Raw genomic sequence first — 19,529 nt, forward strand, 5'->3', positions numbered from 1 at the left:
CAGGCCCCTCAAATCGTCAGTCCCTTGCTTTATGACCTCTCTCATCACAGTTAAAGAACGTGGAAGAGACTGTGGCCTGGGTTCTTAGTACATTAGACAAGCTCTCTGCTTCTGAGGATCGCTGCCAGGAAGCTTCACTCTCTGTGCTTTACCAGGAAGTCTGTGCGGACTGGCTTTCTGGCCTCCTTACCACATTGTGCATTAACTGTGCCTGGTGGACGCCATCCACCAATTCTAAAGTTCTTTCCAATGTGAACCCTGTTTGTTGGCAGCCCCAGTTTTGCATAGGTCGGTCAAGCCCATCTAAGAATGGTTCCAGAAGACCTGTCGGTCTATTTGGAGGTCGGTCTTTGCTACCGGCTGTAGTCCCTTCCACCTGGCATCCTTCAGGCAATGAAACAGACTTCAGGGGCTCTTCTCAGGCTGTAGGAATCCCTGCCAGAACTGCTGCTGGCATGTTTCTGAGGTATACCCAGCTCTCTCCAGAATAGCGGCCTTGACTTCCACATAGGTAGCTGGTCTGTCTGGATTGGCTGATTGGAAAGCTGCTTGACTTCTGCCTGTGAGTAAGAGCCAAGTATGTATTCCAATTGGCTTTGGGCCAAGCCGAAAAGTGGGCAGTACTCTCAAAGTTATTCTGGAAGACTTCCGGGTCCTCACCTGCCTTCATTTTAAACAGGATTTGAGGCAATGGATTCCTCTGGTTTAAACAGAACACAGGTGTCTACATGGCCTGTGCTACCTGAGTTAACACTGTTTTGCTGAACAAGTTGTTCTAGCAGCGCCTGCTACTGGTCAAGTTGAGTTTGTATGCTATACTGAAATTGCTACTGCCCTGTAGCAAGAATCTGGATCACTTGCTCCATCTTCCTTTCTTTTGAGCCACTTCCCCACTGGGTATCTCTCTGGAGAGGAGAGTGTGAAAAATAACCTGCTGGCCTATTTGGCCCTGACTCACTGCTTAACCCCTGTCTGTGCAAGCAGGGCTACCCCCCTTAACTTGTAGCTTCATGTGAAAGAGTGAAACTGGGAGGTCCCCAGGAGAAAGAGAAAAAAAAGCTTTGTAGGGTTTTGTTGCAGTTGTGGGCTTTGCCTGTGCTTCCTGCTTAGGCAAGCAATCCCACTTTTACCACCATATGTGATGCCAAGTAGTCAGGACTAGCCAGAGAACAGACTCCAGGCTGGACTCTGGCAATAATCTTTATAAGTGTCTTTATTGTTAAGCAATAGTAAACAAAACAAGTTAGCTGGTTTGTAATTGTACGTTAGAGTTTGTGTTCTTGAGGCTTCTATCTCTCTCTCTGTGCCTCTCTTTGGCTCTGGTCTCTTATCTCCACTTGCAGGGATCCACCCTATCACATAATCCCTTGCTGGGTTGGGTTTTAAGAAGGACAGGTACAGATAGCTGTACCCAGTCCTTTAAGGTGTTCTGAGGGAGTTCCTTACATGCTCTCTCTCATTGCTTTTATAGGTCTTTGATTAAAATTCAAGTCACTACTAAAGCTTTTAAGTCAGCAAGCCATTCCATTTCTCATTCTAGATTGCCTATATCTGTATTTTATTAGTCGATAAATAATTAAAGGTTCTATTTCTTAAAAACATTCAACACAAAGCATACATACAAATTTACTATTTACAAAACACTATGTAACAGTTCAAACCACTAAAAGGACAATATACTAAAGAGCAGTAATGCTCTTTAGTATATTGTCCTTTTACATGTTAAAAATACATTAATAGCAATTTAAGCTTATGAGACATTTAACTCAAAATCTTATGCTAATGAAGTTAAAAGATGCAAAACTATGTAAAACAGCCTGATACCTATCAGTACATAGAAAATAAGGCATGTTTTAATTCACAAATGTTAACATGGTCCTGTTAATGTAAAATCTTAACTATATCTCAAAGAGGTATAGTAAAGTGTTTGTGATAATATATCTATATTAACTCAAAAACAAAAAGACCCCCAAGGTACAAAAAATGTCACACAAAATGTTAACCTGCAAAACAACTCCAAAAGCACATCCAAAAAAATTATGTGTTTGAATCTTTAAATTTGTAAAATAATATTTTTATATGAGAAGGAAAAAGACTTAAGATAACAGATCATGAGCTCTCACGCTTGAAAATGTATTCTCATTTGTAAATCTGATTAGTTCTGATTATTACTTGCATAACTATTAGTCTAAAAAACCTCTTTTGTATGAAAATGTTCTAATATCCAGAAAAGTGTGTGCCAAAAATTGCTAAAAATTGTGAATAAATCTAATTGAGTAACCACAATTACTTGTACCTGTGCTTTAGAAAACCTATTAATGCAGGAAATAGAACTTAGCATAAAGAGCAGTGCGGGATAAACAATGAGCAGTGCGGGAGGACATTTAAACTAAGTTCTTTTTTCTGCTACAGCAGTGGTACTGAGCACTAACAGCCCACCTCCTGATAAGCCATATAGGCATTCTGAATGGTTGTTCATCTTTATCGCCCCTTCTGCGGATCTCCATCCAACAGTATATACAACATACAAGGGGTAATTTTGTAACTGCTTGCTTTTCACTTGCAGACTTTACACTATTTTTAAAGGGAAAGTACAAAATACATATGTACCTTCCCTTTGAAAATTATCCCACAAAGAGTACCTGCACACAATTATATATACTAATTCATGGCTTTCCAAACCACATACTTAATCTTATCCACAAGATTGTCTCTTCAAACTGGATGTAAAAGTATGTGCTTACATGCCTTATCAGGTGAACTTTCAAAGGAGTTACATAGGTAAATGTAACATATTATTGTAGCAATTTTCAAAAGCCATTTACCCATTTAAAGTGCACTTAAAGCAGATAAAACCTATTGACAATTCAATGGCATATACTGTAGCAATTTTGAAAATCCCACTTTCATAGGTAACTGCATTTACACATGTAAAACCTAGTTTTAAGTGTGTAAATGCTTTTTGAAAATCAGGCCCATTGAGGATAACTTTCAAAACTGCTCACGTGCTCATATACACATGTATATGATCACACTGTAATTTTCTACTGTATTTTAAGGCCTGTACGCAAATGATATGCGCAGGATATAAAATATAAGTACGCTGATGACATCCAATTAATCTTACCAATAGATGAAACTACTGAAAAAACAATAGGCTTAGCCATGATGTATCTGGACATAATAAAGCAACTACTAAACCAAATGGAGCTGATAATCAACATTGACAAAACCGAATTCATATACTTAGAAAGGAAAAGCATGAATATTACACAAACTCCAATATTTCTCAATAGCAACCAACAAAATGATTTAGCCAAGAAAGTTCGCAATCTCGGAGTAATAATTGACACTGAACTAAACCTCAAACAACACATATCACTAAAGGTAAAGGAAAGGTATGCTAAACTCATGATACTCAGAAAACTTAAACCATTACTATCCTTGCCAAACGTTCGTACTGTACTTCAATCTCTGATATTTGCCAGCACAGACTATTGTAATGCTTTACTACTAGGCCTACCCAACACTACAGTAAGACCATTGCAAATTTTACAAAATGCTGCAGCTAGAATTCTCACTAGAAAAAGCAAAAGAGATTACATAACAGATACAATTGCCACTCTACATTGGCTACCCAGAGAAAGCAAATGTTGCTTATCTGATGTAACAGGTGTTCTCACAGGACAGCAGGATGTTAGTCCTCACAAATGGGTGACATCGAGGATGGAGCCCACCACGGAAAACTTCTGTCAAAGTTTAACAGAACTTTGACTGGCCCCTACTGGGCATGCCCAGCAAGGCACTGACCCTGCAGCCAGCAGGGGTCTCCCTTCAGTCTGATTTTCAAAGCTACAGGCAGTGCCTAAAAAAGTAAAAACTAAAACGAACCCAACACCGCGGGGTGGCGGGCGGGTTTCGTGAGGACTAACATCCTGCTGTCCTGTGAGAACACCTGTTACATCAGGTAAGCAACATTTGCTTTCTCACAGGACAAGCAGGATGGTTGTCCTCACAAATGGGTGAGTACCGAGCTGAGGATGTCCTGACTTGCACCAAATGCACCCAACGACGTGCAACAGGCACAACAACTGGGGTGGAATTTGGTAAAGGGCATCCGCACCCTACCGGGAAGGTGGAAGGGTGTTGGTACATCATGTTGGAAAAAGGTTACGCAAGACAGATTGGCCGAAGATGGAGTCCTGTCTTCCAGCTTTGTCCAAACAATAGTGGGCTGCAAAAGTATGGAGAGAACTCCAGGTTGCAGCCCTGCAGATGTCAGGAAGCGGCACCGATCGAAGGTGTGCTACTGAAGTCGCCATGGCCCTCACAGAGTGTGCTTTCACACGGTCTTGAAAAGGAATGCCAGCTTGCTGATAGCAAAAAGAAATGCAGTCCGCCAACCAGGAGGAAAGAGCCTGCTTACCCACAGGTTGTCCTAACTTGTTAGGATGGAAGGAGACAAACAATTGAGTGCCCTTCCTGTGAGCAACTGTACGGTCTAGATAAAAAGCTAGAGCCCGTTTGCAGTCTAGGGTATGCAGAGTCTGTTCCCCGGAGTTGGAGTGGGGCCTGGGAAAAAAGATAGGTAGTATTATGGATTGATTGATATGAAACTCAGAAACTACCTTAGGTAAAAATTTAGGGTGAGTGCGGAGTACCGCCCTGTCTTGCAGGAGTTTAGTGTAAGGCGGATAGGTGACTAAGGCCTGTAACTCACTAACCCTGCGAGCTGAAGTGATAGCCAATAGGAATAATACTTTCCATGTGAGATACTTCAATTCACAGGAGTGCAGAGGTTCGAAAGGTGGTTTCATTAGACGACCAAGAACCAGATTAAGGTCCCAAGATGGGGCCGGAGGACGTAAGGGTGGCTTCAGATGGAGCAAGCCTTTAAGAAAGCGTGTCACCAGGGGTTGTACTGAAATAGGGACACCTTCTATACCTTTATGGAAGGCGGCTACCGCACTGACATGCATCCTAATGGAAGAGGTCTTTAGACCGGATTCTGATAGGTGCCATAAGTAGTCCAAGAACTTAGAGATTGGACAGGAAAGGGGATCAAGGGACTGAGAAGTGCACCATGATGTATACCTTTTCCATTTATATGAATGTGATCTTCTGGTGGAGGGCTTTCGTGAAGCTATCAGGACACGAGAAACCGAATCCGAAAGGTTAAAAGGCTGAAGGACTAACCTTTCAACATCCATGCCGTCAGGGACAAGGCTTGGAGGTTGGGATGGAGGAGGCATCCGTCGTTTTGAGTGAGCAGATGCGGATCCGTTCCCAGAGGGATGTGCCTGCGGATGGAGAGATCCTGGAGTATGGGAAACCACACTTGGTGTGGCCAGTGGGGAGCTATCAGGATCATGGTTCCCCTGTCCTGGCGTAGCTTCACGAGAGTCCTTGATAGAAGAGGAAGTGGAGGGAATGCATAAAGCAGACCTGTCGTCCACTTGAGGGAGAAGGCATCCCTCGGCTGAGAGTGTTGGCTCCGAATGAGAGAGCAGTAATCGTCCACTTTGTGGTTCTGAGGGGACGCAAAGAGGTCTATGCGGGGAAAACCCCACTTGTGAAACAGAGAGGTCACTACCAGAGGATCGAGTGACCACTCGTGTGGCTTGAAGACACGGCTCAGCTGGTCTGCCAATACATTGTCTACTCCCGGCAAGTAAGTGGCCATGAGGTACATGGAATGGGAGAGGGCTTCTGCCCAAATCTGCGCAGCTTCCTGACACAGAAGGAAGGAGCCTGTGCCTCCCTGCTTGTTTATGTACCACATGGCCACTTGGTTGTCTGTCTGGATTAAGATTATCTGATCTGATAGATGATCTTTGAAAGTTCTGAGCGCGTAGCGGATTGCTCGAAGTTCCAAGAAATTTATCTGGTGTTCGGCTTCCTCTGGCGACCACAACCCTTGGGTTTGTAAATCGTCCACATAGGCCCCCCAACCGACGTGGGAAGCATCGGTGGTTAGGATTACCTGTGGATCTGGTAGGAGAAAGGGTAAGCCGTGAAGGAGATTGACTTGAGTCGTCCACCAGGTTAAAGACAGGCGTAGCGCTTGTGTAACTGTGACGATGTAGGACAGAGGCTGGAAAGCTTGAAGCCATTGGTGTCGCAGAGTCCATTGCGTTACTCTCATGGCTAGTCGGGTCAAGGGAGTAACTTGAACCGAGGATGCCATGTGTCCTAGGAGGATGAGGAATTGGCGAGCTGTGGCAGTGTGTTGAGACTGGAGCTGGCGAGCTAGAGACATGAGAGTTTGGACTCGTTGAAGTGGAAGGTAGGCTTTTGCCTGTAAGGTGTCCAAGTCTGCTCCAATGAAGGATTAAGGTCTGAGATGGGACCAAGCAAGATTTCTCGTAATTGACAAGAAACCCTAAGGAGAGGAGTGTGTGAATTGTCAACTTTAGGGAGGATTGCGCAATTTGAGGGGTGGAGGCCCTGATTAGCCAATCGTCCAGATAGGGGTAGACGTGGACACCTTCCTTCCTGAGAAATGCTGCTACTACTACGAGACATTTGGTAAAGACTCGTGGAGCAGATGCCAGCCCGAAAGGTAGTACCCGGTATTGATAATGGTCGTGGCCTATCAGAAAACGCAGATACTTGCGATGAGATTGTGTTATCGCAATGTGGGTATAAGCGTCCTTGAGGTCGAGAGAGCACAGCCAATCCCCCTTTTGCAACAGAGGGAGCAAGGCGCCCAGGGTTACCATCTTGAACTTCTCTTTTTGTAGATACTTGTTGAGGGCCCGAAGGTCCAGAATTGGACGTAACCCCCCTGATTTCTTTGGTATTAGGAAGTATCTGGAATAGAATCCTTTCCCTTGTTGACAAGGAGGGACGGGTTCTATAGCATTTGACTGTAGAAGAAGGGATACTTCTTGATGTAATTGAGTCAAATGGCTGGTTAGACTCCATGCCTGAAGGGGCGGGGAGTCTGGCGGAAGTGTTATGAAGTTGAGGTGGTAACCCTGTGCGATAATTGCTAGCACCCACTGATCTGAGGTAATCTGTTTCCAACGGGGTAAGAAGTGGTACAGCCGACCTCCCACAGGGATGTGTGGAAGAGGGAGTTGGCATGTGCTCAATACAGGGAAGTCAAAGGCCCGCCGCAGGCCCAGGAGGTGGGGCTACAGTAGGTCTTTGCTTTCTCGGCTGACGAGGCTGAGGCCTGTTAGAGGATCGTGCAGGACGAGCCCTAGTTGACGGAGGGTAGTAGCGGCGTGGTCGAAAGAACGACTTCTTAGAGTCCTTCTTTTGCGGTTGCTTGGAGGTCACCTCAGGTGGGACAGATGAGAGTTGTTTCAACGTCTCATGGTGGTCTTTTAACTCCGCCACAATCTGTTGAATTTGTTCCCCAAACAAATTGTCGCCTAAGCAGGGCAAATCAGCAAGACGATCCTGGACCTCTGGGCGAAGGTTGGATGACTTTAACCAAGCCCAACGTCTGGCTGAGATGGCTGTGGCTGAAACCTTCGTGGAAGCATCGAATATGTCGTAGGCAGTCCTAATCTCGTGCTTCCCTGCCTCAAATCCCTTGTGAAGAAGGGCTTGAAGCTGCGGTTGGTATTGGTCCGGCAACGTGTCAGCATAGTCTTGCATCTGCTTAAGGATGGCTCTGTTGTATTGAGTCATGTAAAGTTGATATGAAGCTATGCGTGAAATCAACATAGCTCCATGATACACTTTCCGTCCCACACTATCCAGGAACTTGTTGTCCCTGGTAGGTGGGGTAGAAGAGTGCGGCTTAAGACGCTTGGCCTTCTTCTGTGCGGACTCAACCACAACAGAGCGATGATCCAGTTGAGGTTTTTGGAAACCTGGTGCTGACTGGACAAGGTATGTGGAGTCAGCTTTCTTGTTAACTGGTGACACCGATGAAGGAGATTCCCAGTTTTTCTTGAGCAGATCCAAAAACACCTGGTGTATAGGGATGGAAGCGATGATTTTTGGAGCATCCAGAAATTGAAGTAGTTCCATCATCTGGTGTCTGTCATCAGCTTCAGATTGTAGTTGGAAAGGTACAACTTCTGACATCTCTTTCACAAAATTAATGAAAGATAGATCCTCAGGAGGAGATCTTTTTCTACTCTCTGTAGGAGATGGTGGCGAAGGCAAATCTGTGTCAGAAGAGGTATCATCATCATCACCCCAGGTATCGTAGGGATCATGTGGGGCTTGTAGCCCTGATGGACCTGGCTGAGGCTCTAAAGGCATCGATGGAAACCGAGGTGGAATCGGTGCGGTAGGTGGAACCAGAAATGGCATCGATGGCTTCGGTGCTGCCGATGGAATCGGTGCCTGGCGCGGAATCGATGGAGCCGAAGGGTAAATCGGTGGAGATATACCAGAAGGTACCGATGGAACTACCCCGGAAGGGGGAATTCGAAACGGTGTTTCTCCTGCCGATGAGAAACCAGTCGGAGACGGTGGTGTTGTCGATGGCACTGGAATCACCGATGGAAGGGCCGTCATGAGTGCCTCCATGCGGCTCAGTAGTGGTGCTAGCGCTTGTATCAACGGCTCGGTGGTCGGTTCCCTCCTCGGTGGCGAAGCCGGTGCCGGCATCTGTGCCGGGGGCAGCACTGGAACCGGTGCCGGAGACGGTGCCGATGGAGGTTGTAATTTCTTCATCGCTTTCTCGATGGCCTCCTGGACCAGCCGGTCCAGTTCTGCCCGGAGACCAGGGGTAAACATACCCGGCTCGACGGGAGAGGGAGGCTGAGGCAGGGCCGGAGGGACCACCGTAACCGGTGGGATCACGGCCCCCACACCCCGAGAGGGTGAGGGTTTCCTCGATGCCGGCGAACGAGACGTGGAGGGCGTCCGGTCTGTTCGCGGCTTCTTTGTCGGTGGCTCGGCTTGAGTAGAGGTCGATGGCTGTGGATCCTCGACAGGCCGAGACTTGTGCCGTCGATGGCGGTGCTTTTCCTTCCGATCCCCTCGCCCATCCGGGGAAGGGACGGGAGTCGACGGCCGAGAAGCGATCGATGGCGGACGGTCACCGGAGTGTTGACGATGATGGTACAACTTCGACGGTGCCGGTTCCGATGACGTCGATGCTATCGATGGCGTTGGGGTGGGTGCATGGAAGAGGAGCCCCATCTTCTCCATCCTGGCTTTGCGACCCTTGGGTGTCATTAAGGCACATTTGGTGCAAGTCAGGACATCATGCTCACTACCCAAGCACATTACACAAACCCTGTGGGGGTCTGTGATGGACATAGTCCGGGTACAATCCGGACAACGACGGAACCCCGTTGCCATGGCTGGAAGCCAAAATTTAGGCTGGGGATCGGTAAGTGCCAACAGGCCTCGAGGGCCAAATTCGACGGTAGTCGATGGAAGAAGGCAAAAAACTTACCGGGTTCCGTAAGATGACTAAAAAATTTGTCGAAGGGAGACCCCTGAGGGGCAAATTTTCTTAGGAAATTAATTTCCAAATTCCTGTCAGGAACGTGGTTAGAGAGCTCCTTTCACCGCGTGGCAACTGCTGCGCGGAAAAAAGAAGACTGAAGGGAGACCCCTGCTGGCTGCAGGGTCAGTGCCTTGCTGGGCATGCCCAGTAGGGGCCAGTCAAAGTTCTGTTAAACTTTGACAGAAGTTTTCCGTGGTGGGCTCCATCCTCGATGTCACCCATTTGTGAGGACAACCATCCTGCTTGTCCTGTGAGAACAAAGAATACAGTTCAAAGCACTGTCCTTAATACACAAACTTATCCATGACGAAAAAGCAGAATGGCTGAACACAGCACTTAGATCCTACTGGAATTAGTTCACCCTATTTTTAACTGTAGTCAACTATCAGGATGAACTGCTATGAAACATTCAATCCCCCAAGTGAATTTCTTTAAATGTAAACTCCTTATCATATACCATATTATTCATAATATTGTTTTTTACCGAATAGTAAAGGCACCATCCATGTAAATTATGATCTATATTTTTCTTTGATATAGGTGCCCTATTGTAAACCGTTATGATGGTAAATAACTTAATGATGGTATATAAAAACTCTTAAATAAAATAAAAATAAATATATGCTTGCATTTGTAAAAACCACGAGCCACACAGGTTCAGAAAAGTAGCAGCACTTAGCTGGATACATTGTAAAAGTTCTACTTCTCCATCTAAGTAGCACTTTTCAAACTTCTCCGGATATGCATATTTGGAAAAGTCCCCTCACCCAGCCATTTTTTCAACTTTACGATGTTTACGATCACTTACACCAGATACTAACCAGAAATAAATATACGCATGTAAAAGAATTACGCGGGTCGCTTTGGTAGGCTGTAAAATGGTAGCATAATTGCGCAGATATTAGCCCCACCCCAGAACAGCCCTGGCCCGCCCCTTTTTATATATGTAAATTGTCTTGTGGTTCCTGATTTACGAGTGTAAGTTGCAGTTTTTAAAATAGGATATATTCACATATGTGCATTTATATATACGCCCGTGCTATTTTTTACGTGCGTATCTTTTGAAAGTTCACCTCAATGTGTGAAAAGCACAATGGGGAAAGCAACTTTTTAATATCTATTTTCAAAGGTAATGCAGTTTTACCTCTGGAAATGGCTTTGAAAATTATCTTCTTATGGAGCAATTCTAACTGCCTGCATTGGTGCAAATTCTGTGAGTACTTTTGACTCGAAGACTGCACTAATTTTCAAAAGAAAAGTGCATGCATATGTTCCCTTTGAAAATCAATAATACTTGCACACATTTACATATGTTAATTTATACAGGTAGATTTGTAGATAAAATTTACAGCCATATTTTTTAAAATTTAAAAATATGCACATAAGTGCAAAACCCTTCCCTGTTGTGGGTAAAAGTACACATTTTGAGGCCTATGTGCATACTTTTATTTGCATATAGCGTGGGCAATTTTCTAAAAGAAATAGTCGAAACAATGGGATGGTCACAATTTGTTACTAATCCCACGCATAAAACAGGCCACATTCTTGATCTAATATTTACTAATAACAACATTTGTCTCATTGACACCTCCCACACTACACTGCCCTGGTCCGATCATCAAAGCAAAAATAACTTTCCTCAACCAAATGCAAAAAAATATAAATATGAATCAACCTTTCAGTTTCAGAAAAAAGACAGAATCAGATGTACTAGCAGAAGCAATTAAAAACAAACTAACCAAATTTAATCTGGTGAATGCCTCGTCAGCATTTGACTCCTGGGATAAAACTGTCAATGAAATAGCTGACAATCTAAACCCAGTCCAGACAAAGATACTGTAAAAAGAACAAAACGCCACTAAACAGAAGAAGTCATGGTACAACGAAGAGCTAAGATGCACTAAACTAACACTGAGAAAACATGAGAAACAATGGTGGAAAAGCCCAACCACAGAATCCCTAGGAAAATACAGATCCCTCCCAGCAAAATACCATACATTAATAAATAAAGCAAAAAAAAAAAGAATACTGTGCGAAACAGATACACGGAGTCTTATTCAACTCTAAGCTAATCTTTGAAGTTTGAACAACCTCAACTTCTCAAAGAATGCCTGCAATGATTATGCAACCTCACAATTAGATAAAATCAATAGATTAAAAATACAAATCACCAACAACTCACAAGAAAAAGAACTGGATAATATTGATGAACAAGCTAGCTGGATCACATTTGACAGAGTAACTAAACTTGAAATTAAGTCTGCAACACATCCATGTGACCCAATCCCAGCAAATTCTTTGAAACTGGTAAATGAATTAATTACCCCAACAACAGCAACAATTATCAATCTTTCACTCTCAGAAGGACTGGTCCCAAATGGGGCAAAACAAGGGGTGATAAAACCAAACCTTAAAAATCTAACCTACCTTTCCTCTCAAAAATACTTGAAAAAGCAGTGCTACAACAGCTGGAAAACCGCCTAGAAGACCATGACATCCTATATCCTAACCAATTCGGTTTCAGAAAAACTTGCTCAACTGGGACTTTACTTATATCGTTAATGGACCCTATACTGCGCGGGTTTAACAATTATGTATCCCATATTCTGGTGCTAATAAATCAAACAGCAGCCTTCGACACTGTGGATCATACCCTGCTATGCCATCATCTGAGAAAAATTGGAATAGATGGCAGAATCCACAAATGATTCTCTTCATTCCTATCTAACAGGTCATTCCAAGTAAAACTGGGAAACAATACATCTGACACCTTCCCCATCATTACAGGTGTCCCCCAGTGCTCAGCACTCTTGGCTACCCTATTCAACATCTACATGCTTTCTCTGTGTAAATTACTAACAGAATTAGGAATCACCTTCTTCTTATATGTGGGTGACATTCAGTTCTACATTCCATTCGACTCCTCTTTTGAAAAGACAGCATCGACACTCTCAAAATACATGAAGGCAATACAGCTAGAACTCTCTAATCTAAAACTAACAATAAATACAATAAAACCCCAAACTCATCTAGATAAGGAGAAACTCCTCTATTGTTAAACCTCTATTACTAAACCTAGGTAATTTTGATATCATACCCTCAGATCAAGTCCAGGACTTAGGAATACAGATTGACAAAAATGTTACTATGCAAAGACACATAAACACATTAATCACAACAGGATATGCAAAACTGCACATCCTAAATAGACTGAAATCATTACTAACCACAGAAGACTTTCATACAGTTCTACAATCGCTAATTTTCTGAAATATTGACTACTGCAACTCCCTACTACAAGGACTCCCAACCAACCTACTAAAAAAAACTGCAACTACTACAAATGCTGTGGCAAGACTTTTAATTGGAACCAGGAAATTTGATCACATCACACCCTCACTTATAGCACTACCGATACAATACCGAATATATTACAAAGTTTTAACTTTAATCTCTAAAATCATACATAACAATAACCCAGGTGTGACACTTCAACCATACACTCCACAACGAACCCTAAGGTCCCAAAACACAAGACTATTAACTGTATCTACAATCTGGAGCACACACCTGTCACAGATAAAGAGATCACGTGTTCTCCATAGCAGGCCCTAAACTGTGGAACTCACAGTGACAATATAACTGATCTCAGAAGGAAAGACATTCAAACGTGAACTAAAAACTTGGTTTTTTAAAAACACTTATAATCTAACTTAAATTCTATCAGAATGCTGTGTTAACAAGAACTTATAGCTTAACTGAAACTCTATCTGAATGCAGAGTTAACAATAGGAAGAACAAAAAACAATATGAAGTAACGAGAGAACAAAGTAGCTCACGACAACTCTCCTACAAACATGTAAATTACTAAACAGATTCGCTATCCTACTACCCTATTGTCCCCTCCCTCAGTTGAGACATATAAGAACATCACCCTTAGATTCATATGACCCTATTTAGTTCTTACAATGCATATGTCAAACCAAAATATGTATCTTAACAATGTATATGTAATACCAAAATGTATCTTACTAAAGTATGTGTTAGACTAATATGTGTTACACCATAATGTAATGACCTAAAGGACAAATGTTAATTTTGTAAACCGTTGTGATCTTCACTTGGAACAACGGTATACAAAATAACTAACAGGTTCATTTATCAAATCAAGTTAAGGCATTTTTAGGCTGGCGAGAGGGGGAAAGAGAGAGAGAGGGCATTTCTGGGGGTGGTACCATAGTAAGCAGCTGTTTATGCTACTATAGGAGGCCCACCTAGTAACTCGAAGTGAGGTTTAGGCAGAAGTGTAAGGGTTAGGGGCCACTTTTACAATCAGAGTGAGACGTACAATCAGAACAGTACACTCTTGTGAAGATTTGATGTCCTTCGAAGTGAGGAAACGCTCACAAAGATGAGATTTGTACAATGTTTTCTCAACCTAGCTTAATGTTACCCAGGCAGAGATTCCATCAAGCTAGGCTGCATGTCAAAGTGGCTCCTAACCCCTACACTACTACCTAAACCTCACCTCGAGTTATTAGGTGGGCCTCCTATAGAGATATAAATAGCTAGCTACTAGAAGGGTCTTATAGATTGTGTATGTGTGTGTGTGTCTCTCTCTCTCTCTCATAATTAGGCAGTTACCATAAAACACACCCCTTTTTCTATCACATGTGATATTTACAGCAATTTCATAAATCTAGGCCTAAATAAATGGCTTTCAAAATTACCCTCCCTGCAGATAAAACAGTGCATTATACAAAGAAATAGACCTTTTAAAAACTGCCCACCCTATGCTCAGGGAAAATTAAGTGCATAGTGTCACTACATGCATAATTTTACCTGCAGTGCAAAGAGACATTCCTGGTGGGGTGGGGCTGGGAAGTGGCTTGCATTTATCCTCAAGATTTTCAATTTTCAAAAGTACGCATGTATTCTTTATTGATAAAACTGCTGGCACAAGTTAGCAGGTGTACGTGTGCGCGGGTAGTTTTTCTAGGTAATTTTCAAAGTGAAATCAAACGCATAATTTCACTTTGAAAATTCATGTAAAGTCTGCAGGTAAAAGATACACATAGACTTTGCATCAATGCAGGCAGTTCTAAAGTTACCCACATAGAGGGTAATTTTTCAAAAGGTTTTATACACTTACAACTGGGTTTTACATGCACAAATGCACTTTACCCATGTAAGTGGGCTTTTGAAAATTGCTATGATAGTTTGTTACATTTACATGCAATTATCTCCCCTATGTTTTAGTTTTTAAGCTGTTTCTTTCACTTTATTTTCTCTGACATTTTGTTGCTTTATATTCACTTCACTATTAATGAGCTTAGGTCAACAGGCATGTTAATAACTTACTATTTTTGAAGTCAGATATGCAAAATTAGAAGACAAAAGTGCAAACCCTAGCCACTTGCACAGAAATGTCACCAAAGTTATTTTTTTTTCACATAAGCATAGAAATGCACAGGGAGGATAACTTCAAACAAATGCATGTAGTGGCATGTATGTTTGCATATACCCGCAAGCAGATATACATGGGTGTATATGCAATGGAAAAGCTTTGGATGACTTACAGACCTCCTGAAGAATAGGATTCCCTTGGCCTTATCAGATAGCTTGAGAGATGTAATTACAAGTGAAATAAAGGAAGCAAATGCATCTGTTAAATGAAAATGTCATCTTTGCCTTCAGATTATAGCTCAACCTCCTCCAGGGGCCCACAGCTGTGCACAACTGGGTTTCTCGTGGACAAGAGGTCAGTGACCATTTAGTTGCCCCCATTGCATGAAAGAAGAGTGCAATATTGAGCTTTGAACTAACTGCAAGAAAAAAACTGCTCTTCCCTTACCAGGAGTCAAAAACATAGAAAGATACCAGCACCAAAAAATGAACAGACCCTAGAGAGAAATCTCTTTTGGAAGAGAACTAAAGCCTGGAAGTGAATCAGAGGCAGAAAAAACTCCCACAGAAATTAAAACTTGGGTCCCTTCTAGTTCACAGATGCAGGAGGCACTGGTGGGAAAGCTACACAAGGAGAAGACAAGAAGGTGGCTGTTCCCACCAAATCAGAGCTTCAGTCTCCGTTTTCAAATCTTTCCTCCATGCAACCTTCTGACATTGCTGCTGAAAGAAGAAGGCCCTGCCGAATCTGTCTGCCTCACTTTGCTGGGTTTCGTGTAAAGCTCAGGCTCCTTGGAAACAGCATTGCTTCCCCTGCATACTGGACAGTAGAAGCCAGCAATTCTGCAGACATGCAAACTCACAAGCCCTGTGGAACTGACAGCGAGTAGCCATCCCAAATAAATAACCCCAACAGCCGAGAAGAAAATCAGGCAAAGCAAACCCTAAGGTCAATGCAGGAGCCAGGACTAGGACTTGAATGGCCTGACACTCCCCTCACACTGCACTGAGACTTACTGCAGCACACAATGGCAAGGCCCCAACAGATCTGCCTGAAACTGCTCTGCTCTCTCTTTTTTTTCCTTTTAAGTTTCATTATCCTCTGGATGGAGAAGAAAATAAGAGACAGAATAGTGGTGGTGGTGGGGGGGGGGGGGGGGGAGGGAGTTAGGAAGGAGAAAGGATCTTTTCAGAGAATCCACACAAGCCAAAAACTCTCCCTGTACTATGTCAAGTCCCCTCTGGAACCGAGAGTTTTCACAAATTGGTTCACTAAACTGGTGAAAACCAGCAACCTGGCACTCAGCTCAAACCAGAACTGCTCAAAAAACCTCCACCAGGCCAAACAAGTAAACCTAGGAATCACATATCCTACTGCACCTGATGAGAACATCCTGCCATCTACTGGAGGCCATATCTCCCCTATGTAGTGATGATGATGTCACAAAGAAAGCTGTGGGCTCTGCCTCTATTTGCTGGAAGAAAGAGAGAACCCACTTGTCTAGACAAGTGTAGCAGGATGAAATGAAAAATAATTTTAAATATATATTCTGAACCTAACTGGACTATTTCTGTTTTCTATTTTTGGGGTAACTTTATAACTGCCTAGATCAGTGCAAAAAGTCCATGAATATCTTTTGCTTGATAACATCTCAGACAAAGAGAAACATGTACTTTACCAACTGCAAGCAAAATCATCATTCTTCGCAGAATGATGAATCCAGTGAAAAAGGGGGCGGGCCTGCGAAAGGCCGCAGCCATTCACACCACGGCGGTGCGATTTTGCCGGCCGCAATGCGGCCAGTTGTAGCCTTTCGCACAAATAGCACTACCATAAAGCAGAGTTGCTTACCTGTAACAGGTGTTCTCACAGGACAGCATGATGTTAGTCCTCACATATGGGTGACATCATCAGGATGGAGCCCAATCACGGAACACTTTTGTCAAAGTTTCCAGAACTTTGCCTGGCACCTACTGGGCATGCCCAGCAATGCACTGACCCTGCAACCAGCAGGGGACCCCTTTCAGTCTCGTCTTATAGTAAAAAGTACATGCGAAAAATAAAATAAGAAACGTAAACGAACCCAATTCTGCGAGGTGGCGGGCGGGTTTCATGAGGACTAACATCCTGCTGTTCTGTGAGAACACCTGTTACAAGTAAGCAACTCTGCTTTCTCACAGGACAAGCAGGATGGTAGTCCTCACATATGGGTGAGTACTGAGCTGAGGATGCCCGAGCAAAGCACCAAAATCACCCAATGATGTGCAACAGGCACAACAACAGGGGTGGAAATTTGGTTAGGAGGGCATCCTGAACCCTGAACGGGTCGGTGGAAGGATGTTGGGAAGTTAAACTGAAAACAAGTTGCGTAGAATGGACTGGCCAAAGATGGAATCCTGTGTGCCAGCCTTATCTAAGCAATAATGGGCTGCAAAGGTATGGAGAGAACTCCAGATAGCAGCCTTACAAATATCAGCAAGCGGCACCGAACGGAGGTGCGCTACTGATGTCGCCATGGCCCTGACAGAGTGTGCTTTTACACAGTCTGGTAGCGGAATGCCTGCTTGCTCATAGCAAAAAGAAATGCATTCCGCCAGCCAGGAGGAGAGGGTCTGCTTTCCCACAGGATTTCCCAATTTGATGGTATCAAAAGAAACAAACAATTGAGTGGATTTCCTGTGGGCCGACGTGCGGTCCAGATAGAAAGCAAGAGCACGTTTGCAGTCTAGGGAATGCAGAGCCTTTTCTCCTGGTTTCGAATGGGGCCTGGGAAAAAAGGTAGATAGGATAATAGATTGGTTAATATGAAATTCCGACACTACCTTCGGCAAAAATTTAGGGTGAGTGCGGAGCACTACCCTGTCATGCAGAATTTTAGTGTAAAGCGGATAGGTAACTAATGTCTGTAATTCACTAACTCTGCGAGCGGACGTGATCGCAAGAAGAAAAACTACCTTCCAGGTGAGATAGCGGAGATCACAGGAGTGGAGAGGCTCAAACGGAGGTTTCATGAGCCGTCCCAAAACCACATTAAGGACCCAAGCAGGGGCAGGAGGGCGCAGTGGAGGATTTAAATGGAGCAAGACTCTCATGAAACGTGATACTAAGGGTTGTGTTGAAATGAAGACATCTCCTATACCCTTATAGTATGCAGACACTGCACTAACATGCACTCTGATAGAGGAAGTTTTTAGGCCTAACTCTGACAGGTGCCAGAGATAGTCTAGGAACCTCGCAGTGGAACAAGTGAAGGGGTCTATGGACATGGTAGTGCACCAGACCGTAAACCTCTTCCATTTAGAACGATAAGACCTTCTCATTGAAGGCTTTCGTGAAGCCACCAGGACTCGGGATACCAACTCGGAAAGGTTAAGAAGTTGGAGTATTAACCATCAGAGACAGAGCCTGGAGGTTGGGGTGACGCAGGTACCCTTCGTTCTGAGTTATTATAAGGGGATCCTTCCCCAGAGGAATGTGCCGGCGTGCTGATAGGTCCTGGAGGATTGGAAACCACACCTGGCATGACCAGTGGGGAGCTATCAGAATCATTAATCCCTTGTCCTGCCGGAGCTTCACGAGAGTCTTTGAAATGAGAGGAAGTGGAGGGTAAGCATAAAGGAGACCGGTGGCCCAGGAGATGGCGAAGGCATCTCTTGTTTGCGAGTGGTGACTGCGAATGAGAAAGCAGAAGTTGTCTACTTTGTGGATGTGGACCGACGCAAAGAGGTCTATGTGAGGGTAACCCCAGCATTGGAATATCGTGTGGTTGAGAGACCACTCATGCAGATGGAAAGTGCGACTCAGCTTGTCTGCCAAAAGATTGTCCACTCCCGGCAAGTAGGTTGCTTTGAGGCACATCGAGCGGGATAGGGCCCATGCCCATATCTGTGCAGCTTCCAGATACAGGAGGTAGGAGCTCGTTCCCCCTTGCTTGTTGATGTACCACATCGCAACCTGATTGTTGGTTTGAATCAGGATGGCTTTGTTTGATAGGCAATCCTGAAAAGCCTTGAGGGCATATCTGATGGCCCGTAGCTCCAGGAAATTTATCTGGTGTTTGGCTTCCTCTGGAGACCAGGTTCCCCGAGTCTGCAGGTCGCCTACATGTGCACCCCACCAGAGGTTGGATGTGCCTGTTAGGGTAATTTGAGGTTCTGGAGCCTGAAATGGAAGGCCTTGAATGAGATTGGAGTGGTGTATCCACCAGGCTAGTGACAGATGGAGCTGTTTGGTAATGTGGATAATGCTGGACATTGGCTGACAAGCTTGAATCCACTGGGATTTTAAGGTCCACTCCATCACTCTCATGGCTAGATGAGCCATCGGAGTGACATGCACCGAGGACACCATGTGACCCAGCAGTATGAGGAAGTGACGAATAGTTGAAGATACTCAAGTCTGTAGGTGAGGCACCAGAGATGCTATGGTGAAAGCGTGATCCTGAGGGAGGAAGGCTTTCATCTGTATAGTGTTTAGGTCGGCCCCTATAAAGGATAGGGTTTGGGATGGAACTATCTTGGATTTTGGATAGTTGATTAGAAACCCTAAAGAGAGCAGGGTGTGGATAGTGAGACGCAGGGAGTCTAGTGCGCCCTGCTGAGTCAGAGCCCTTATCAACCAATCGTCAAGATAACGGTAGACATGCACACCCTGATTCCTAGGAAGGCTGCGACCACCACCAGGCACTTGGTGAAT

At 44.1% G+C, this 19,529-nt stretch overlaps 1 protein-coding gene across 1 annotated transcript in view; it reads right to left on the reverse strand.

Annotated features, from left to right (window-relative positions):
* Positions 1-19,529, reverse strand: part of ATP8A2 (ATPase phospholipid transporting 8A2) — a 1,219,142-nt gene that overhangs the window by 530,949 nt on the left and 668,664 nt on the right. The window lies entirely within an intron of this gene.

The sequence above is a fragment of the Rhinatrema bivittatum genome, chromosome 5 (genome assembly GCF_901001135.1).
Source record: "Rhinatrema bivittatum chromosome 5, aRhiBiv1.1, whole genome shotgun sequence".
Taxonomy (NCBI): Eukaryota; Metazoa; Chordata; class Amphibia; order Gymnophiona; family Rhinatrematidae; genus Rhinatrema; species Rhinatrema bivittatum.